This window comes from Notothenia rossii (assembly GCF_949606895.1).
Source record: "Notothenia rossii genome assembly, chromosome: 4".
Classification (NCBI taxonomy): Eukaryota; Metazoa; Chordata; class Actinopteri; order Perciformes; family Nototheniidae; genus Notothenia; species Notothenia rossii.
The window spans coordinates 61,150,818-61,172,792 of NC_136902.1; the positions used below are offsets into that span (position 1 = coordinate 61,150,818).

A 21,975-nucleotide genomic window follows, 5' to 3' on the forward strand; every position below is an offset into this window, starting at 1 on the left:
ATGTGCCTTGTTTGCTTTTCTATTATATAGTTCTATGGTAATGTTTACGTGGATTTGGGAACTGCCCCTTGATTCTATTGGATATTTTGGTTAACAAAAAGGTGTAAATCACCCAAATCGACCAATGGGTTCCAGAGATATGGTCCTGCGTAAAGTATGAAGAATGCCAGCCGGCGTAAGCACTTTACGCAGCAGACTTTACTTATTGTTTACTACGTAAGGAAGCAGGAATTGCAGGACCCAGAGCCCACGGAGCACAGAGTGGACAGCAGATAACGGAATTGCAGTTTTATTGCTTATAGATTATCAGAACATTTCAAAGGGGACACAGCCACATTGGATATTAACCTATGGATTAATTACATCATCGTTGTTATCGTTTTAATGCCATTGAAGACCAGTTTAGACCAGACAAAGACAAAGGTAAGCCACGTTAGCATTGTGTAGCTACCCAGCGCCACTTCTTTTGATTTACGTTTTTGTTGATAACGTTGCAAGTGTGTATCTTTCAGTGTTGAGGTGGGCACCGTTAGATTCTGTGTCTTTACGATCATAAAAGATGTGTTGGATGTGCAGCTGGGATAAGTAATAAGGGAGCTAGGAGTGATTTCCGGTGCATAATAGGTTAGCATTTTTCGCTCGGGGCTAATCCAGGGGCTCACTGTTAGCATTGTGGGGCCTAAGAGGATAACAGAGTATGTTTTTTTAATTTTTATTTTTTTCACAACAGTTGTATTTGGATGGAATGAATACCTATAGTGATAATTCAAAGTAATACAATTATTTTTACAGTGAAAAAGGTCAAATGGAACCGATGGTTCCCAAGTTATCCAGAGGTGAGTCCGCCTGGAATTTATTTTTCTAAACCTCTCTAAAAAGGTCAAATTTCACTTGTTTTGCATCAATCTTGATACAGGGTACTTATGATATGTTATAGTTTGGATTCCTAAAGCTTTTGGTCTACATTCAAGTGTGGTTTTCACTATAAGTAAGGTTTTTTTTTTAGGCGGACATTATCATTTACATGTTTTTACTATGTTCCATCTGAATTTACTTTAAAATAAAAACATCTAGATTGACTCTAACAGTTCTACATCCAACTCACAGATGTAACCTTGCTTTGAGAGAAAATGTTATTAATTTACCCCTTTTAGAAGTGAAGATATAGTCTTTGCTGTGTTAGTGGCATTTTGGAGCCTGAAACCTGAAAAACAGGCTCAGTGCTTAAGAGGTTAAAAAGAATAAAAAGCACACTGCAACAGGATTTATATGTTAAAACATTTTTTATTGAATGGGCCATCTACAAAAAGCTAAATGAAATTCATCTAGATTCAAGAAATGTCAAAATGTCATTTTCAAAATGTCAAGTAATGTCAAAAAGGCTTTTCTGATACTCAAATGGCTAAATTGTCTTTCTAACCCCAACCCTAACCGTCCATAGTAACCTAGCAGATAACTTGACATTAAAAAGGAACTGTTGACTGTAGTTTTTTTCCTGTCTTCTACCAATCGTAAATGTCGATGTTCTTATGATTTTATCTTCAAATGTTTATAGCACTTACAACTACAATAAGCATCTACTGTTCTACCTTCTGTTTTCTGTCACTATCTTCCTCACCATGCTGAACACCCTCTCTGATGAGGCATTGCTGTGTGGAATGCACAAAAGTGCCATCATCAACTGTGCTAGGTTCTTGAACCTTCCATCCTTTCCAATGAGAGCCCAAAACCTGTCCACTCGTGTCTCCTCAGGAAGTTCTGCCCTATCAACAACCTGGTACTCCACCACTTCTTCCCTAAGGCTAGACAGATCCAACCTGAGCTGATGCAGCCTCTTCCCTAGCTCTACCACTGTAAATAAAAATGAATAACTGAATATTATGTTTTCTCTGTAACCAACCTCAATTAAATACAAAAAGAATAAAAACACACTAAATAAAAGTTTCACTACTGTACCTGAGCTTGGGGTGAACTTATGCCGTGACTCTGGGTCCAACACGATCAGATTTTGTAGGACGATGTTGTCCAGGGGAAACACTCTCAGCATCTTTGTAGTCACAGCTACAAAGAAGCCTCTCACTGCCCTATGACATGATCAGATGCACAATTACAATATGATTCAGTTACTTTGTGTGTGTGTGTGTGTGTGTGTGTGTGTGTGTGTGTGTGTGTGTGTGTGTGTGTGTGTGTGTGTGTGTGTGTGTGTGTGTGTGTGTGTGTGTGTGTGTGTGTGTGTGTGTGTGTGTGTGTGTGTGTGTGTGTGTGTGTGTGTGTGTGTGTGGGCGGGTGTGTATATATGTACTTCTGTCATATAATAGTATATTGAGCCCCCATTGTTTATATTAGTATCTATTTTAATATTGGAGCTCCGGGATGTCTTAATGTTGTTGTTTCAGTACATTGACAATGAAGGAAATCTAATCTACTGTAATCTAATGATAGGATTGCAGTTGTTTTTTGGACACTTAGCTTACTGAAGCATCCTTGGGACAGGCGGCTCGTCTTTGTTATCCTCCAGGAAGGTCTGTGCCTAATCCCCAATAAAGAGATCTTCATCAGGAAACTGCAGGCTGGTGTCCTGGAACTGGATTTCCTTTAGAGGCACATCTGCAATGAGGTGGGCAGGGAGAAACCTTCTTAGATATCGCCGTACAAGGCTGCACATTTCCTTGTGCAGCCTATGCACCATCAGCCCCTCAGCCTAGGAACACATGATGGATTTATCAGTTATGAAACATGATGCCATTAGCAAGAGGGGTCCTTCAGTTGGTAATGATAATAATTGAACATGGAGACCCTAATGCTCTAAATATGTTTACATTATCTATGCTCACCTGAAAGGCAACATTGAAATCCACCAGTGGTTTCAGAGCGTGGGAGAGGAGGAAGAAGAAGAAGAACTTTGTCTCCTTGCTGGACAAGTGGCCTGCCAGCATCCTCACTTTCCCAGGCTTCTCCACATCCTCGTGACTCTCAAAATATGCCAGCAGTGCATTCCACTGATTCAGGACTCGGTTGATGCAGGTCAGCAGGCTGAGCCACCTTGTTGCGCAGTACCTGAGAAGCTTCAGAGTGTCTGTATCTGTGAACTCAACAAACTCTTTGTAGAGCTCACATCGCTTGGCACTAAGGTTTATAAAAAAATAAATAAAGAGGGGGGGTTGATTATTATTATTACATCCAATATCTGTCAAAATGTGTAGCAGAGACTATACTACCCTAAGTGTATTGTGATACATATCAACATATCAATATGCTTAGCCTACCTGATGTCAAAGTAACTGTATATGGCCTGCAGAACCTCTTCAATGGGCTGGTGGAGCGCTTTGATTCCACATCCTGGACTAGATGGCAAATGCAGCCTATATCGACGACGCCTGGCTGCAGCTCTTTGATGCGACTGGCAACAGAGTTATGTCTGCCTTTCATAACACTGGCGTTGTCACTGTTGAAGGCGACTAGGTTGTTCCAGTCGATGTTCCTCTCACTGGAAATCAAAGTACAACATTACTGGTCAGTGGTCAGCCTCTTGAGACAGTAGCCTATTTTAATTGTTTGGACAGTAGGCCTATTGATTTTACAATTACCTTAGCACTTTGGTCAGGGATGTAAATAAGCGCTCTGCTGTGCCAATGTCTAGGGGCTGAATCTAATCAGCCCTAACTATAAGCTTTATCAAAAAGGAAGGTCTTAAGCGCACTCTTAAAAACGGATAGGGTGTCTGCCGCCCGAACACAAACTGGAAGCTGATTCCACAAAAGTGGAGCTTGATAAGAAAAGGCTCTGGCTCCCATTGTACTTTTAGAGACTCTAGGAACAACCAACAACCCTGCATTCTTGGAACGCAATGCCCTAGTAGGACAGTAGGGTATAATGAGTTATTTAAGGTAAGATGGCGCCTGCCCATTAAGGGCTTTGTAGGCCAGAAGAAGAATTTTAAATGCTATCCTGTGTTCTATAGGGAGCCAGTGTAAGGCAGCCAGAACAGGAGTAATGTGGTCCCTTTTCCTAACTCTGGTTAGTACACGAGCTGCAGCATTTTTGAATCAGCTGAAGCGACTTGACTGACTTCTTGGTACACCCTGATAATAAGGAGTTACAATAATCCAGCCTTGAAGTAACAAATGTATGGACTAATTTCTCTGCATCGTTTTGAGGCAAGATATGCCTGATTTTTGCAATGTTACGTAGATGGAAGTAGGCGGTCCTTGAAATTGATTTTATGTGGGTGTTAAAGGATAAATCCTGATCAAATATAACACCAAGATTCCTTACAGTCTCACTGGAGGCCAAATTAATGCCATCCATAGTTAGTATATCTTTAAATAATTTGTTTCGTAGATTCTTCGGGACAAGTACAATAACTTCAGTTTTGGTCGTGTTTAACATCAAACATTTTAAGGTCATCCACGTTTTTAAGTCCTTGAGGCAGTCTTGAATTTTATTTAGATGATTAATTTCATCAGGCTTGATTGATAAATATAGTTGAGTATCATCCGCATAACAATGAAAGTTTACAGAATGATTCCTTATAATATTGCCTAACGGAAGCATATATATTGTGAACAAAATAGGTCCAAGCACTGAGCCCTGTGGCACTCCATGGCTAACTTTGGTTTGCATGGAAGATTCATCGTTGACACGTACAAACTGAGAGCGTTCAGATAGATAGGACCTAAACCAGCCTAAAGCAGTTCCCTGTATGCCAACTAAGTGCTCTAGTCTTTGCAATAGGATATCATGGTCGATAGTATCAAGTGCAGCACTAAGATCGAGCAAGACAAGAATAGAGACAAGTCCCTTGTCTGAGGCTATTAGAATGTCATTTGTGACTTTAACCAGAGCTGTCTCTGTGCTATGTTGTGTTCTAAAGCCAGACTGAAAATCTTCAAATAAATCATAGTTTTTTAAGTAATCACACAGCTGTTTTGCGAGTGCTTTCTCAAGAATTTTTGAGAGGAACGGAAGATTAGAAATAGGTCTATAATTGGCTAAATCCTCTGGATCGAGGTTGTGCTTTTTAAGAAGCGGTTTTATCACTGCTACTTTGAATGATTGTGGAACATAGCCTGATAATAAAGACATATTCATAATATTTAATAAAGAAGTGCTAATTAATGGAAAAACTTCTTTTAACAGCTTAGTTGGAATCGGGTCTAAGATACACGTTGACGGTTTAGAAGAGAGAATCATTGAATTTAATTGTTCAAGGTTTATGGCTGAAAAGCATTCTAGTTTACTATCTAGTGTAATATTAGAACTTACGTTTCCGGGAGCTGTTGATAACACTATACTGGTCAAAGGCAAGAGGTCATTGATATTGTTTCTAAGAGTAACAATTTTATCATTAAAAAAGCACATAAAATCATTACTACTGAGTGCTATGGGAATAGAAGGCTCAGTCGAGCTGTGGCTCTCTGTCAGCCTGGCAACAGTGCTGAAAAGAAATCTTGCATTACTCTTATTCTCATCTATTAATGAAGACTAGTAGGCTGCTCTCGCTTTACGCAGTCCTTTCTTATATTCATTGAGAGTAATATGCCAAATTAAACGAGATTCTTCAAGTTTAGTGGAACGCCATATCCTTTCAGGTTGTCTCGACTTTTGCTTTATTTTGTGGGTTTTGGCATTATGCCATGGAGCTAATCTATGTTGTATACCACTTGCTCGTTCTATCGCTTCCCGTCTGATGAAAGGACCAGGAGTCGTTGGACCAAACAAATCAGGTAATGTACATGTTTTGCATGGAACATAGTCAAGTTAGCTACCTAGCTAGTAGCGAGCATGTTAGTTAGCATTACATTACATTACTTAGCCTTGTCATTTGTATTAGCCTTAACATGAAGTAAACCAAAATGTTAAACAGTAAGAGTAGTCATGATGGTAAGTATTTTGTGAAACATTTGAAGAGTAGCCTATCGCCCCCTCCACGAGGTGCTAAGGGGGCGGGAGGTAGGCTAACGCCACATTAGCATCAGCGATCTTTTCTACTTAATGCTATCTGCACAAATGGTTAACATTGAACATTAAAAGATCAGGCAGTTCAAGGAGAGTCGAAGGAAGGAAGGCAGGCAGCTTTGCATGACATTCTTCTGGACGTGTTTCATTGTGATGATAGTGAGAGTGAGTCAATCTGTTTGTTGGAAAGCCAGTAGTTGAGTGATTACTGAGATAAAATTATTAAAAGAGATAATTATTCAGTGTTGTTACTTTAAAGTTTTTTTGCTGACCTTTTTCTCTTTTATTTTCTTTACCTCACCTGTAACTGCTGAGACCCTGAGGAACATGCACACTGGACTGACCTGCGCTGGCAACCTGATTTCCACTGTACGTAATAGTATTTGGTTATGGTATATTATTTATATACATCAAAGGCACAATGCACCCCCCAGAGACACACATGTATTGAGTGTGATATTTTGCATTGGTCATGTGAAATCATCTTTACATACTAGAAAACTGTAGGAGCGGCAACTTGTTTTGAAATTGATTTTTTAATATCCGATAATAAAGCTGATCTGTTTTCTTTATTATTTTCTCTTCCCAGCTCCATCCATCACCATTCTCTGTTCCTGCAGGTCCTGCTTGCTAATCAATGCTCATATTTTTTTACACAATTACAGATAAAGTCAATGTATTGTATGACATGAAGTTGTGCTTCATTCTGAGTCAATAATAAATTCACTCTGCCTTCAATTGCAAAATTATTGTGGACTGCACGACATCCATGTAGCTGCCCCCCAGTAAGATGAACCAAGCAATGTTGACATACTCAACATACAGCTGTGCTCTTAAGTTTACATGAAGAATTTGTGAAATATTGGTAATAACAGGTTTAAATGATTATTAGTAATTAATTATATAATTGTCTCATTGTAGACGAGCAGACAGGGAGCCAGATGAGAAAAGCAGAATATGCAGCTGCCAATTTCCACATGGAAAAGAGAAAGGGACAAGTGTATTTGAGTGGACAAAAGAGAAATCCCAAATACGAAAAAATAAAATTATACAATTTACAGATATGTATACAAATATATATATCCTATATACACCATCATGTATAATGATGGTGTATGATGTAGAAGGAAGTGTGGTAGATAACAAGTAAATATAAAGTTACATACAGATCCATGTTACAGCAAAAGATGGAATAACTAAGAATCACGCAGTATAATGATAATTACATGCAACAATTAAATAACTGCTCAGCATCTCCACCACAATCCCAATCTGCTGTGTCCGGTTTTCCTCCCCTCTGCATAACACCCCATCACACATACGAAACACAACGCAGAGTCCGAGGGTGTTAAGAGTATGTTTATTTAAATGTGCTCCTCTCTACTGGCCAACACAGCATATGCTGGGTGTAGAATTTTTCCAGGAGGAGGAGATTTCCATGCCATGCAGGGTCTTTGGGGATGGGGATGATGATCGCCTCCTTCGTGGTCCACAGTAGCAGAGACTCCGGTCTGTGATGTGCAGCAGTTATATAATATACAATACATTTTTGAAAAACATTTGATCAACAAAAAAAAAGGATTTGGTCAGGATCTAGAGTCAGTGTGTAGTTTATTAATTAATCAATGCTCTCTACATTAGGAAAACACATACCAGTGTACCAGAGGGAGTCACACACAGCTGTGCCTAAATAACCAAACAAATTGACAAGATAACCAAAATCCTTGAATCTACACACAGCAAATAAACTGAAATGACACAACGAGATGTAAAAGGAGATCACACATATAGTCGATATAAAACTGGCCGCTTCAATCTGAAGAGCAACTAAAACAACACGGGAGAGTACCTTGTGAACACTAATGTTATCCGATAACAGCATACACAGAGACCACAAAGTTCTTAAGGAGAAAACTAGTTGCTAAAACAAAACACGTTAGTGTACCTTGTTAGCTAATGTTATTTAGCTGACATTAACGTTAAACATTGCACTCATATTACTCACTGAAACCTTGTAAAGCCGGTCCCGCATGCTGGCTCTTGCAGAACCGACTAACTCCCCTTTCGTGTATGTACAGCTCTCAACATGCCCAGACTTGTAGTGATTTTCACCTCGTTTTATACTTTTTCGCCTCATTCTGAAAGAAACAGGTGAAATTTGCTAACGTGACGGCCATCTTCTTGATGGTGACGCGTATTGTGCGATACCAGAGACCTGTAGTTCACTGAGCGGTTTCACACAAAAAAACGTGTAACTTTGCAGTTTTACGACACATTTTTCTTTTTTTGACTTGCAAAATGTTCTTTTAATTTGACAAACATCATATGTGTCATTCGTGGCACAATTCAAACGGGATCGAAACATGACTTTTCTCTCTCCATTGACTTCAGTGTATAATTTTACGCTTCCGGGGTCCCATGGGTCGGAAGTAGATGGGCGGGACTTTGCCTCTCTTTTGCATTCGGAGGCGTTTTGATCTGACCGCGCCAGCGCTGATATTATAACGCAAAATAATTTCCACACCTTTAGTTTATAAAACTTCCCCACTACTTAGACTATTCCTTGCACCCCTCTTGCATAAGACCGAATGGTATCAACCATATTGCGTCAGTAATGTGCACTTGTTGTTACAGCAGGATCAGTTTGTGTGTTGTGGACACGACCGGTAGATTTTCGCAATCCGTGTTCTCAACATGCTTACTTTAACATACTTTTTCATGGTCGGGCTAAGGTAGGGCTAAGCCATTTATTGGTATGACTGTAGCCTACCCCAGCCATACCCTGGCGCCGCCACTGGACATGCTCAAGAACAAATATAGAGAAGACATTCAAGGAGAGAGAGAGACAAAACACAGATTCAACGGTAAACATGATGTATCTTTCTATTTATTTAGCTAATCACTATTTTGACTGTGTGTTTTTCATTGACTTGATTAAATGGATTTACTACATCAATGTATGTCTTTTCAGGCAGCCATGTTTTGTCCTTTCTGTGGCCAACATCTGGGGACAGTTCAAGTGTTCTGTGGCTCCAGTGGCAAAAATGTACAGTTTTTGGCAGAAGTTGAACACAACAGTAAATTCACTTTTTTTTTTATTGTATCTGTTTCAAATGCAAGAAATAAGGATTCAACACACTACTCTGTTTAGAATACTAATTGGCAGATGCATACACTAGTTATCAGCATGAAGGAAACATTTTTTCATTGTCTGTTTATGTGAAATATGTAGAAGACATCATTAAATTGTAGACCAATGCATGATTAAATACACAAAACAGGTTATATTATACATTCATAATTGTGTACTAGTTCTATCTTTATAGAGAACATTATACATTTAGAATTAGATTTTGAGACAGTGAGCGGCTGGGAAAGTCACACCGCCATGGGGCACAAACAGTCGCTGACGTGATGTTTTCTTCGCAATCTCAGGCATTCCATAAGGAGGGTCAGGAACTCACGCTTGGGACCACCTGTGTCCCCTCCATCCTCAGTGTGTCCCTCATCATCAGTGAACTTAACTGACACCTCATGAGATGGATTGAATGAGGCACGTTTGAAGCCGCGGATTGCTCCATCCCACACATTGGCTCTATTAATATTGAACCTGCTGCAAGATGTATTTTTTATTTTTGCAGAGAGTTCTGCAACAATGTCCTCCGCAGTCAGGTATTCTGTGCTGGGAAAGACAAAGTGATGTATTGTAATATTAAATGATGAAGCTAGTAATAAGATTTACAGTATAGAATAGAAAAATTAAGTGGTAATAGTAACAATTAATACCTTTTCTCTGCAGTTTGCTCCATTTTGTCTTCTGGCTCAGACTGGCTATCAATAATGATAGGTGAATACACATTTTTGTAGTTGCTGCAGTGAGAAGATAGTTGAATAATTACTTTCAAATACATAATATATGCATGACAGTCATATTTACAAAAGGATGTCGGTCCTCTTCATGTTTGTTTTTTTATACTTTGGGTTCTAAACTGACAACAGCACTTTTGTCATACTCCTGCACAATCCTTGTAAACATTTGAAATGGATGCAAGAAACAATATCTGATCTTTGAAACATATTTGTGGGTGTTTTTTGAATCGTCTTCACTAAGATGTAAGATGTTGTGGGTGTCATTTGGAAATCTATGAAAGTGTAAGGGTTCTGCTTCCTGGCAATGTTACCCACTGTGATTGGAGGCTACAAACAAATGTACAAATAAAGATACAAACCACACAATTGTGTCACGATGCAACTGTCAACATCGTTTACCTATAGAAGCTGTTCTGACCCGGGGCAGATTGGACCTCTTCCTGGAATGGTGTTGGTTCTCCATCCTATTTTTACCCAGGAAATAAGTGCACACAAAGGTATTTATTGATTTCATGTTCACAAATTCAAACCTACACGGTATAATTACCTTTTTAATTAGTCTTACCCAATCAGATTCTGGTTGTGGGTGCCTGAGAGGTCTGATAAAGTTAAACAACAAATATATTCAAACTACTGTACTGTTAAAACATTCTGCTTCTTGTGGCACAAAATATATGTGGACAATGTTTTATTTTACCCTGGCAAACTGTTGTCCATTCGTGGAGTGCTCACTTTTGGAACATTTGGAATGTCCCACACCTGCATACAAACAAATGACTGATAAATTCACTTTAATTAAGAATAAATGTCACGATAAATCCAAACTGACCAAGGTACATTATATTGTTGACCGTCCTTTAACTCTCACATTAGGATTTACATTGGGGCACAATAAACCAACTCCTCTCTGAACCTAATATATCTATATGATGTCAAGAGTTACATTTAGGTGCACAATGCTGTCTCTTGACTTGCAAGCTCTTTAGCTAACGCTAGCTGGGTGAATATGACGCTCTTTGTATCAAAACAAAACGTACCTTCTTATAAATCGACTTTTTCCACTTCGATCAACTTTGTTTCCTCCGGCTTCAAATTGCAGCACTCTTGTTCGTTCTATCTATGTCTGGTCAGACATCAATCTTTTCCACGTAGCGCGCCCCCTGGAGGCCTGGAGCACTTCCGGGATTCTTTGGACTTTGCATATCGTTTTGGTATTTGCAGCGTTTTTTTGTTGCGTTTGTTTTCGGGGTTTGTTTGTTGTATTTAGTCTGCATCTTTTCTGTAAATGCAGTGTTTTTCTGTTGTATTCGTTTTCAGGGTTTGTTTGTTTTTCATTTCAGGATTTGCAGCTGTTTCTTGCTAATGTATGTGTTTTTGGCAAGCGGTAAACTCTGCGCCATATAGATAGAAGAGTTACGACAGCGGAAGTCCAAAAACGGTTATCGTCACGTGGTTCATGCAGACGAGGATCTTTCCCCGGAAGTTCATGGCGGGCAATGTGAATGTATTGATAGCAGGAGATAGAACTACGATTTTTGGTAATTATTAGTGAATAAAGGTTTTGATTTGCAATATTTATACAACAAATCGATATGTGTATGTATTTACATCAATATGTTTTAAAAAATAAAATAGAATTTGCTAATATTAAGTGATAATATTAGGATTAGTGTGAACAACTAGTTTACATGTTAGGCTAACAGTGCCTTGGTTAAAGAGCCTGTTGCTGTTTATAGCTTTGAATTCTTTCAAACCAATATTATCTTCTTAAACTTGTATGGTAGTCAGGAGCATCACTTTCTAATGTTTATTGATATATTTAGAGGGAGGGGATCTAAAGGAATGCTTCAAAATTCAGATTAGATTAATTTCTACCATTTTCTTAAATTCATGGTAGTTTCAGTAATCCCATGGTAATTGAGGACACAAGTTATCTAAATGACTAATGTCATCTTTATGGCTTTCAGAAAGGACAGGAGACCGACAGGTGACTATCAAAGGACTAGCAGCAGCGTCAGCATGATCATGATGATGTTAAATGTGTTGTTTTAGGAACATCCATTGCAAATACATGGAATTCAATAAACATTTAATAGCATATCATGCAGTTTGTCTGTGCCTTTTCCTCCGTGTTGTCCTGGTTAGCTCTGCTGCCTCCTAGTCGCCAACATGGTTTGCTGTGCTGCCTGGGGGTGCTCATATCGCTCAGAGAAAGGAGTACGAATGTACGGCTTCCCCACTGACACAGAGCGCAGGAAAAAATGGCTGGCTCAAGTCAGCAGGAGCAATTTCACGACCAACAGCAAAAAAATATGTGATGTAATTATATACAAACACTGCATTTGCACTTTTTCACAAAACGAAAACCACGCCATTGGGAAAGCTTAATGTTTTGTTTAATACAAAAAAACAGGGAAAGGCTTGAAAAACACAGAGTTGAGACTCAGGGTGCAGGGTGAGGGTCTCAGTGCAGGTATTCAGGCTCCATTAAATCCCCCTCTGGTTCTTGTGCTGAAAGAGGGAGTAACAGACAGGAGAAAGGGTTATACACACCTATATAGCACACCTATTGGATGAGAAATTGCCTTGGGGAGATCAGGTGTGGTATTTGTTCCCAACTGAAGTTATGGAACTTTATTATTTGTGAGTTTAACAAAGTATGACAAATGGCATCAGTAGCAGATGTGATATGAATTTCTATAAAGTTGTCTCACATTCTTGGTCATATTTTATATACAGTATGTAATGAGTATAACATGTCCAGTAAGTATAAAGTGTTTCCTAATACTGTGTATTCAACCACTATGGAATATGTATGTGGGCAGACAAAACTGAGTTGTTCTGTGTGTGAAGTAACCTCAAGTCACTCCGCAGGCACATTTTGATCCAGACCAGTTTGTCAAGACAAAAAAGGGCAAGACTAGGCTGAGAGCAGAGGCTATGCCCACCATCTTCGTGCATCGCCCTGTGGTCAAAAAGAGAAGGGCCCCTGCACCACGATTCACCCGGGACCTGTATCTACAAAGCCCATAGCTTATGATCACAGCTATAGTGTGAAAGGTGACACAGGTATAATAAGTATGAACTCTTATTAACAAAAGTCATATTTCTTATTTTTAAGTGGTATAATATTTTAAATGTTCGAAAATCTACAGTGCCATGTCTTCTACTTACATTAGTCTCAAAGATTGAGGGAAGAAGGGATGAGGAGACTGAGAGAAAGGAAAGTGAGGGTGAAGAAAGAGAGGACATGGCTAGTGAGGAGAGACAGGGAGGGTGGACACCACCCACTCAGCCAGCAGCCAGTCAGCATACGAGGGAACCAGCAGCCAGTCAGCATACGAGGGAACCAGCAGCCAGTCAGCATACGAGGGAACCAATAGCCAGTCAGCATACAAGGGAACCAGCAGCCAGTCAGCATACGAGGGAACCAGCAGCCAGTCAAAAAGATCTATTAAAAAAATTAAAGAGAAAATTAAAGAGCCAAGAAGGAATCACCAAAAAAGCAAAGTCTGCACTAAGAAAAATCAGGAAGGAAAATACAGCTCTCAAGAAAACAATGAAAATTAGGGACAACAAATATAAGAAAACGTTTTCAAAAGACCAACTTAAGGCATTAGGCAGACTCACCACAAAGGGGATGAAATGGAGCAATGAGACAATTAAGAAGGCTTTAAAAATGTGCTTTGCGTGCGGACCAACGGATTACAAAACTCTGCAGGAATTGCAGATTCCCCTTCCAGGAATAAGGACACTGCAAAGAAGGATGCAATGTGTTAAGTTTGAGCCTGGTGTGTAACAGCTAACATCACTGCCCCTCCACCTGCCAACATCACTGCCCTCCACCTGCCAGCACCCAGCCAGAGGAGCGCAAACAACAAAAACAAGCAAGGTGTCCCGTCATGTACCTGGAAGCTTGGGTTGGCAAAATGGAGTAAGAGAGGGACTTGAAAAACCTTGGTGGCTCTCTTCTCATGTTGTTACATGTTTTTGCCATTTCCACATCTTTAGAAAATATTAAATAATTGAAGTGAAATCAACCTCTTCTCTGGAGAACAAACTTTGATTTCTCTGTCTTGTGAGTTTGCAGTCTTGCAGTTTTGCTCCTCCACTTGTAACATCACTGCCCCTCCACCTGCCATACAGTAGGTTACTAACAAGATTACTTATATAATACAGTGATAGAATACATGTTTAGTATGCTTACTTATATAAAACAGTAGTATTAAACTTACCTTGTGTTTTCACTCTCACTTAAGTCCCTCTCCCTTTGCCATCAATCCAAAATCAGCTGAGCTGCAACATTATACAGACAGGTAATAATCAACATAATCACAATGACACAATATGGCTCTGCTAAAAACACTCACTCTTACACGCACCAAAGTTATATTTATCAAATATTTAACTCCCTCCACCCCCGCATACAATCCCGTTTAGAAGCCCCTCTTCTCTAATTCAACAACGTTGGACGAAATGACATTAAGAGAATGGAATTTACAATTAAAAGGCTGTTCAACGTGTGTTGCTAACTTGATCCGGGATCCTAGCTTTATCTGTTATCTGTAAACGTTCCCTAAATCTACTAATTTAGGGATAACCCACTGACATCCTTTAATACACATGTTAATTTGAATCAGATGTACTGATAATATCCACAATATAAATCTTTAAACTCCTTCTTACCTTTAAAAGTCCGTCACGAACGGTCTATTATGCTGCAACTCTACAGCTCTGCTAGCCTTTGCGCTAACTTCCGGGGAACGATTGAGAGGCTCCACGATCCGCCATTGCTGTAAAAAAGTGGTTCATTGGAGTGAACGGAGATGACGTAACTCTCAGTCAATATGGCGCTGGGCAAACTCTGTGGAAGAGCCGGGACGCCAATACGGAAGTGGCACACACTGCAGTTCATATATTGGCCGATAGGGACTGACTGCAGAAAGGAGCAATTTCCATAGACCCCCATGCTAAAATGACCAACTTCACAGCAGAAAAAAACATGTTTCTACCCATGGATGCAATAAATATTATTATGAATATAGTTAGATTCCACCTTCATGATTATGGATCTGTCAGTGAATTGTTTTCTAACACGACCCTTTTATTTATATTAGGTCTTAACGTTTTTGCATAAATTAGGGCGTGGTCACATTGAGTGATGGCTCTGTGATGTGACTGCTGCTGTTAGCTTCTTATCTCTCTGCTAGCTGCTCCGTGAAGCTACAGGCACTCTGCCTGTTCAGCTCATCCAGGGAACACAACTTGCCCCCGGCCGTGTTTGTTTGTTCTTCATGCTTATATATCGGACTATTGTGACTCGCTCTGCGGTTGGAACAGACGGTGCATGAATGCGGTTTTTGCGGTAGGTGAAATTTGAGTATTTATTTATGTGTTAATGATTTTAATCAGCTACGTAATTAATGTTAAGGCTTGGGTTAGCGTGTAAGCGAGTGGTAGCTACATCGGTGCTAACGATGCTAATAGTAGCCTCCAAGTTAAAATCATAGACTATATTTATAGAGGTTAAAACAAAATAGACAAGTGTTAAGCGTTAAGTGGGATAATACTGTACAACAAACGGCTTCTGTTTGAGGTTGATAAAATAAGGTCATCCTTGTAACTTAGAGAGATGATTATTATGTAGGAAGGAACTGTATGCATCGCTAAGGTTAATTTAAATTGGCTATGCTCAAGTATGTAGACAAGCTAATGTCGAAGTAGTGTATGTGAAATCAACCTCACAATAAGATGTGTGTATATTACAATTATTAATGTCATATTTGAAGATGATTACTTAGATATTACAATATGGTTGGTTGAGCTGGAGTTCATTATTGAGCTTACACGTTAACATCAAAGTCTACTGAAGAACGAACCCAAACCTTGTTGTTTTTTATTAATTGCATTTCCAAATTGGTATCAAATAAACAGTAAGCATTGGTAACACAACTTCCAAAGTTACAGAAGAATAAAAAGGACCCTGACTCGGACAATACACAATCCAACATGTTCAACAGAAGATAATCAGTTTTATTGTTTGTACACATGGTACTTTACATATATATCTGTTTGTTTAAGGTGTCCAGGTGATGCAGACAGGCTGGACCAGAGAGTGAGAGACAGAACTGGACTCCTCATAGCAGTGAACTTCAGCTCAGGTACAAAGACTCTTTTTTTCATACTGTACAAAGAATCAAGAAAGATATTGGTTTAAATAAATGAAGTATTGACTTTAATACACTGATATACATTCCATTAAACGATAATAGATCACCTACACATCAGTGAAGTTGAGGGTTTTTCCCACGCAAAAAGTTACATTTAGATGTTAACAAGCAATATGATTTTGTCAGCTTTCTAATTTAATGTATTGAAGGCAAAATATTTAACACATAGTGAGAACTGCTACTATTTATCTCTCAATATTGTCTGTAAAAAACGTGGTAAAAGTTATTATTTCAGTGAGACAACAGAGCAAGCTTCTACAGTTGCACTACGTTTTGATAACAGTTCAATATAATTTTGATAATAACATATATTTCAATGTTGAACTTCATACTTTTCATTCATAATCTTATTGTCTTTGTAGCTCACTGTTGAAATAAAAAAAAAACATTACAATTACAAAATAATTATATCTACAGCCCCTAAACACACAAACACACCGCTTTCATAAATAACACACTTGTTCTGCAATAATATGTTTTATGTTTCCTGTAATCTTTGTTAGGAAAGGACATGCCTGAAAGACACAACATGTTCTCCTTCTCTGAGGGTCAAGAAGAACATCCAAGAGGAACATTAAAAGCTGATGCTATGAGATTTTAAGACCAGTACACTAAGAAACTACTTTTATTGTAAAAACAGTCAGCTGATCAAATGCACCTATTTCCACATCTACTCTCCATCAGCTGATTATTTCTTCACATCACTTGTGCCTTGTACCGCAGAGTTCGCAACGTCACAAATACATGGGGCAAATCTTCAGTCAGACGTGAATGTGTAATCTAACATTTTCAGTAAAAATAATGGACAAAAGGAGTGCAAATACAAATACAATTTATGAAATGTGAACCAAAAGTTAATCAAATGTTTTAAATAAAAAAGCACATATGGACAGAAGGTGTAAACCTATTAAATGTATAAGTAAACCCATTTAGTCAAATAAAGTGACAGACTAGGCCTGTGCAGTTGGTATCAGCATTGCCCAGCATGGGCTCCTCCATCAGGCTTGGTCCTCCTAGCAGAGGAAAGACCCTCAGTCCTCTCCAAACCAACAGACAGGACGTCCATCTCACAGAGGTTTCTCCCTGAAGTCTCTGCAGCTCTATGAACACCACGCTGTTTCAATCCGTCCACACTGAATATGAGAGGGGGAAAATTAAAATAACAAATTCTTTAAGAAACAAAAAGTTGACTGTTGAGTTGCTCAGTTTTTTTAGATTGTCAATACTATTACTGTATAACTAATATATCAGGTTAAGAGGCACATTCAAATAAAGATTGGTCTTTAAACACATGTTGTCTTTTGAATTGTTTGTCTAAAGTCAAGGATCAAGAACTGGTACTTAGTTTTAATGATACAGTCTGGTTATTATGCTGTTTGGAGGAGGCCTCACAGGTAAGAGCACTAACTAGCTACCATCACATGTACCTTAGCTTGACTTAAATGTATTAAACGTATAATTAAGTGATATCAAAATATAAATAACTAATGTCATGCAAACATATTAATATTTGCTTGATTCCAGTGTTGAATTTAGCACAATTGCAAACAAACGTTAAGGGATTTTAAGATTCTGAAGTATTATGCTAAAAACTCAATAACTTAGATTATTATTTATAGTTTTGCTGAATAGTTTCATGTCCGCTTACCTTAGAAACGAAAAATGCCACGACAGTGTGCAGATGGGGAGCATGTTAGCCTAGCTTGGTAGCTTCAGCTAGCTCTGGAACTTTCAGCTCGGTGGCAGGAGGTCCCACCTCGGCTCCGCCTCTTTGCCCTTATTTGGAGCAGGCTGGAGTAAGCGGGAGTTGAACTCTGACGTCACTGTCGAGCCGTTAGTGGCCGACTCCGCCTACTAAGGGCTTCTCGGCAACTCTGCAGAATCCTATGGGTGACGTCACAGACCCTACGTCCATTTATATATACAGTCTACGGTTTTTGGCCGTTGTTCCGCGTTTGCACCTGCCGGCCACCGTACAAATAGATTGCTGCAGCGAGAGCAAAAGTCTGATCATTGAGAAATAAGAAACAAGAACTGCAAACAAAAACCTATGTTAAAACAAAGAAAAAAGACTTATAGTTTACATGATTACACAAATGATTTGTTTGCAACTTATAGTATTATTTTTGAAATTTATTTTATTTTGCTTGACTCATTTTTTTCTTTCTTTAAACTCATAGTTTTGCTTTATTCTGAGAAAGTGTTGCTTTATCTTTGTGATACACAACGAATCCCATAGTCTTCGGACAGTTGAAAGCCCAAGTCAAAGCAGCGTGGTCGGTGTATACAGTGAATTATTTTCCCTCAAGGAAATGTCGCCACTTTTCAACAGCCCATACAAAAGCTAGACATTCCTTTTCTGATGTCGAGTAGTTACACTCGGCCCCTCTGAATCCCTGTGAAGCATAAGCTATCACCTGTTCCCCTTCATTGGTAGCTTGGACTAAGACTGCACCCAAACCGGCATCACTAGCGTCTGTGTGGACCTCAAAAGGAATTGAGTGGTCAGATTGTGTTAGGATGGGAGCACTGACCATAGCCTCAACTTCTCCTCCACTTCCATGAGGTAATCAGGAGGTATAGGAAAGCTGTATGAAAAGCTTCTTTGAATTCTGGCCAGTTGTGGACTGTGCTTTTTGCTACACACCACCAACTATGCGCTGGCCCCTTAAGAACCCCAGATAAAGTCCCTATTAGCTCTGCATCTGTTAATGGCCTAACTTCAAAGAATGTTTCACAGCGATCCACAAAGTTCCAAACCTCTTCAACCTCCCTGGAACCACCAAAAGAGGGGAACTCCATATGAACGACAGGCTTTGAATACACCACCGGCATACTGCTTGTATGGCGGTATACCACTCCTACAGGTGAGATGGGGTTTATATTGTCAATGACTCCTGGCGGTTGTCCCAGCGGAAGTAGATCAGTGAATGATGTCCTGCCGTGTGGCACAGCATCAATGATCAGACTTTTGCTCTCGCTGCAGCAATCTATTTGTACGGTGGCCGGCAGGTGCAGACGCAGAACAACGGCCAAAAACCGTAGACTATATATAAATGGACGTAGGGTCCGTGACGTCACCCATAGGATTCTGCAGAGTTGCCGAGAAGCCCTTAGTAGGCGGAGTCGGCCACTAACGGCTCGACAGTGACGTCAGAGTTCAACTCCCGCCTACTCCAGCCTGCTCCAAATAAGGGCAAAGAGGCGGAGCCGAGGCGGGACCTCCTGCCACCGAGCTGAAAGTTCCAGAGCTAGCTGAAGCTACCAAGCTAAGCTAACATGCTCCCCATCTGCACACTGCCGTGGCATTTTTCGTTTCTAAGGTAAGCGGACATGAAACTATTCAGCAAAACTATAAATAATAATCTAAGTTATTGAGTTTTTAGCATAATACTTCAGAATCTTAAAATCCCTTAACGTTTGTATGAAATTGTGCTAAATTCAACACTGGAATCAAGCAAATATTATTGTCCCAGCGGAAGTAGATCAGTGAATGATGTCCTGCCGTGTGGCGCAGCATCAATAGCATCAATTTCTCTTCTGGCAATCTCTGCTCGGACGTCAGAAACCCCAGCAGAGGGAACTGAATGAGTAGGAGTGGGATCACTAATATGAGGACCCGACACCTGAGTGTCAGTACCAAGAGAAGGAGCATGGGTGTGAGAGGCACTAATAAGAGGTGTTTGACCTGGAGTGGTGCAACCATAAGACGTCTGAAAACTATCAACTGCACTGACAAAGGGCCTATGGACAGCAGGGAGGCTGGCGCGCTTCAGCCTTTGAATGTCTTCCTTCCATTTTTAATCACGCCGTTGTAAACAGTCCACCAGTTTTTCTTCAAAGTTTTTCAAAGTTGACATCACATGATGCTCCAGTGCTTCAACATTTTTTTCCACGCAGCCTGTGATACTATCTTCTCGGTTTAGCGCACTATTAACTGAATCTCTAAAATCAGCCTCAAGGGAGTTAACTCTCTCTATAACTATTCCCAAGTCTGTGGAGAAAGATGCTAGGGCAGGATATGCAAAGTAAGATTTACCGTCCCACTCTCCTACACTTTCCTCCTGCTCTGCATCAGATATATGAAGAGAACCGATCAAAGAGGTAATATCAGTAATAGATTTTCTTCTTGTTATCCATGCATCACCTCTGTTTTCATGGTGTTGCCCACTGGTCTCCTGTACTATATTACTTTCTTCAGGCTCATTCTCTTCTAAGTGTGCTTCCATATTCTGTTGTACATTTTCTTCAGAAGCCATTGCCTGACAATGGTTATTTTACACAAGTACAGAACAAGTTTTTATTTTCTCATCCAATCCATACAATTCAACACATACGGTTGTAGTGTCTCAGTAAACAAAAATAATTACCGCAGCGACTATCTCAATTGGCAATTTCAAAATCTCCAAAAATGTTCCCTTTAAATAATATCAGATTTTTAAATCACATTTCATTACCCCTACTGGCCACCATCTGTAACGATCAACTATCAAAAATAGCTGTGTTAAATAAACGCACAAGGGGTTCTTGATATGAAATAATATATTAAACGTAAACAGAACTGATAAACGGAGAATCTACTCTTTCCACAAAATAGTCCCCACGGAAGTGTATTTACTACAGTCTATATCAGGCATGGGCAAACTAAGGCCCGCGGGCCATATACGGCCCGTTGGGCTTTTGAATCCGGCCCGCCGAATGTGGGTACAAAATTGTCCAAATTATAGTAAAGACCGCATTCATTTAAAAAATGTCCTGCAATACCCGGCATTTCAGTTGATCCCACTAGATGGCGCACTCTAGACATAATTTACCTTTGCTGGAGTCTGGTCTATTCTCTCAGCTGGCCCCACTCGGCAACCCGGCAAGATCCAAGAACCAAATACGTCACGCTTACATCGGAGGGGGTCGAGATTAACCTGAGCAATAGTAATATAATAAGTAAAAGTTCATGGCGAGTAAGGCGAATACAAGTTGTAAAGTAGCACTGAGTAAGTAGCACTGAGTAGCACTCAGTAGCACTGAGCAAAGTGACTAGAACGCAACCACACACTTATAAAAAACACTTATATAAAGTCAGGCAACACTAACCAGGCTTAGTGTGATTCTGTTTATTTTATCTTACTTTAATAACCATCCGTTCACTGTTATTGACCATTGTGAAGAGGCAGACGTTTTCCTTTTGTTTTGTATTATTGCAGCTATTGGATGGAATCAATACATGGGCTACATGTGGCCATCACGAGTAAAATCATAACGAAAACTACGTCGGTAAAATATGCGTGTAGAAAACGGCTTATGCCACAATATGATAGCAACAAGTAGTCAAGATAGTCATATTAGCTAACATCACCTGTAGAATGCCAGAGGAACTTTCATAACAATGTTGTAATGCCAAACAGCTTTCAGACTAAAACACATTCATTTATGGGGATGGGGGATATTTATCAGCTGCTTGTTGTGTGACAGTCAGACAATGAAAACGTTACAGCGGCCGCTGCCGCGAGTTAACGGGAGAATAAACTCTGGTAGACGAGCAGCACTGCAGCAGGCAGTAATGCAGCTGAACCACATTAATAACAAATGCACCACGGCACTCTTGAGAAAGGTACAAGGTTGGAGAAGTAGTTCTTTAATTTAATCTGGCTTCGTATAATTAAAAACTACCCAACGCAGTCCTCTATTGATGTTGTGGTGAGCGGTGTTGCGGAGAAAATCAGCGACGTAAAACGCTGTGTGGGTCATAAGAAGGCACGTAAACGGTTACGTCATGACGCAAACGATGACGCAATAATTCACCTTTGAACCTAATTCACCTTTGAACCTGCATCTGTAACAATGAGTGGACCAAAGAAAAGAAAAGTCAACAATGAGTGCCGAGTGTATAATGAGGAGTGAACAGCTAAATATTTTTTCA

At 39.7% G+C, this 21,975-nt stretch overlaps 2 long non-coding RNA genes across 2 annotated transcripts; one reads left to right on the plus strand and one right to left on the minus strand.

The window, feature by feature from the left end:
- The first annotated feature begins 230 nt into the window (after positions 1 to 230).
- On the plus strand, positions 231 to 6,647 carry LOC307035814. Its single transcript, XR_013807217.1, has 3 exons — positions 231 to 423; positions 793 to 6,327; positions 6,548 to 6,647. It is a non-coding gene; the product is annotated as an uncharacterized lncRNA (long non-coding RNA).
- Positions 6,648 to 12,207: 5,560 nt separating this feature from the next.
- On the minus strand, positions 12,208 to 12,837 carry LOC307038071. Its single transcript, XR_013807878.1, has 2 exons — positions 12,777 to 12,837; positions 12,208 to 12,339 (listed from the first exon to the last, which is right to left on the minus strand). It is a non-coding gene; the product is annotated as an uncharacterized lncRNA (long non-coding RNA).
- Between the last annotated feature and the right edge of the window lie 9,138 nt (positions 12,838 to 21,975).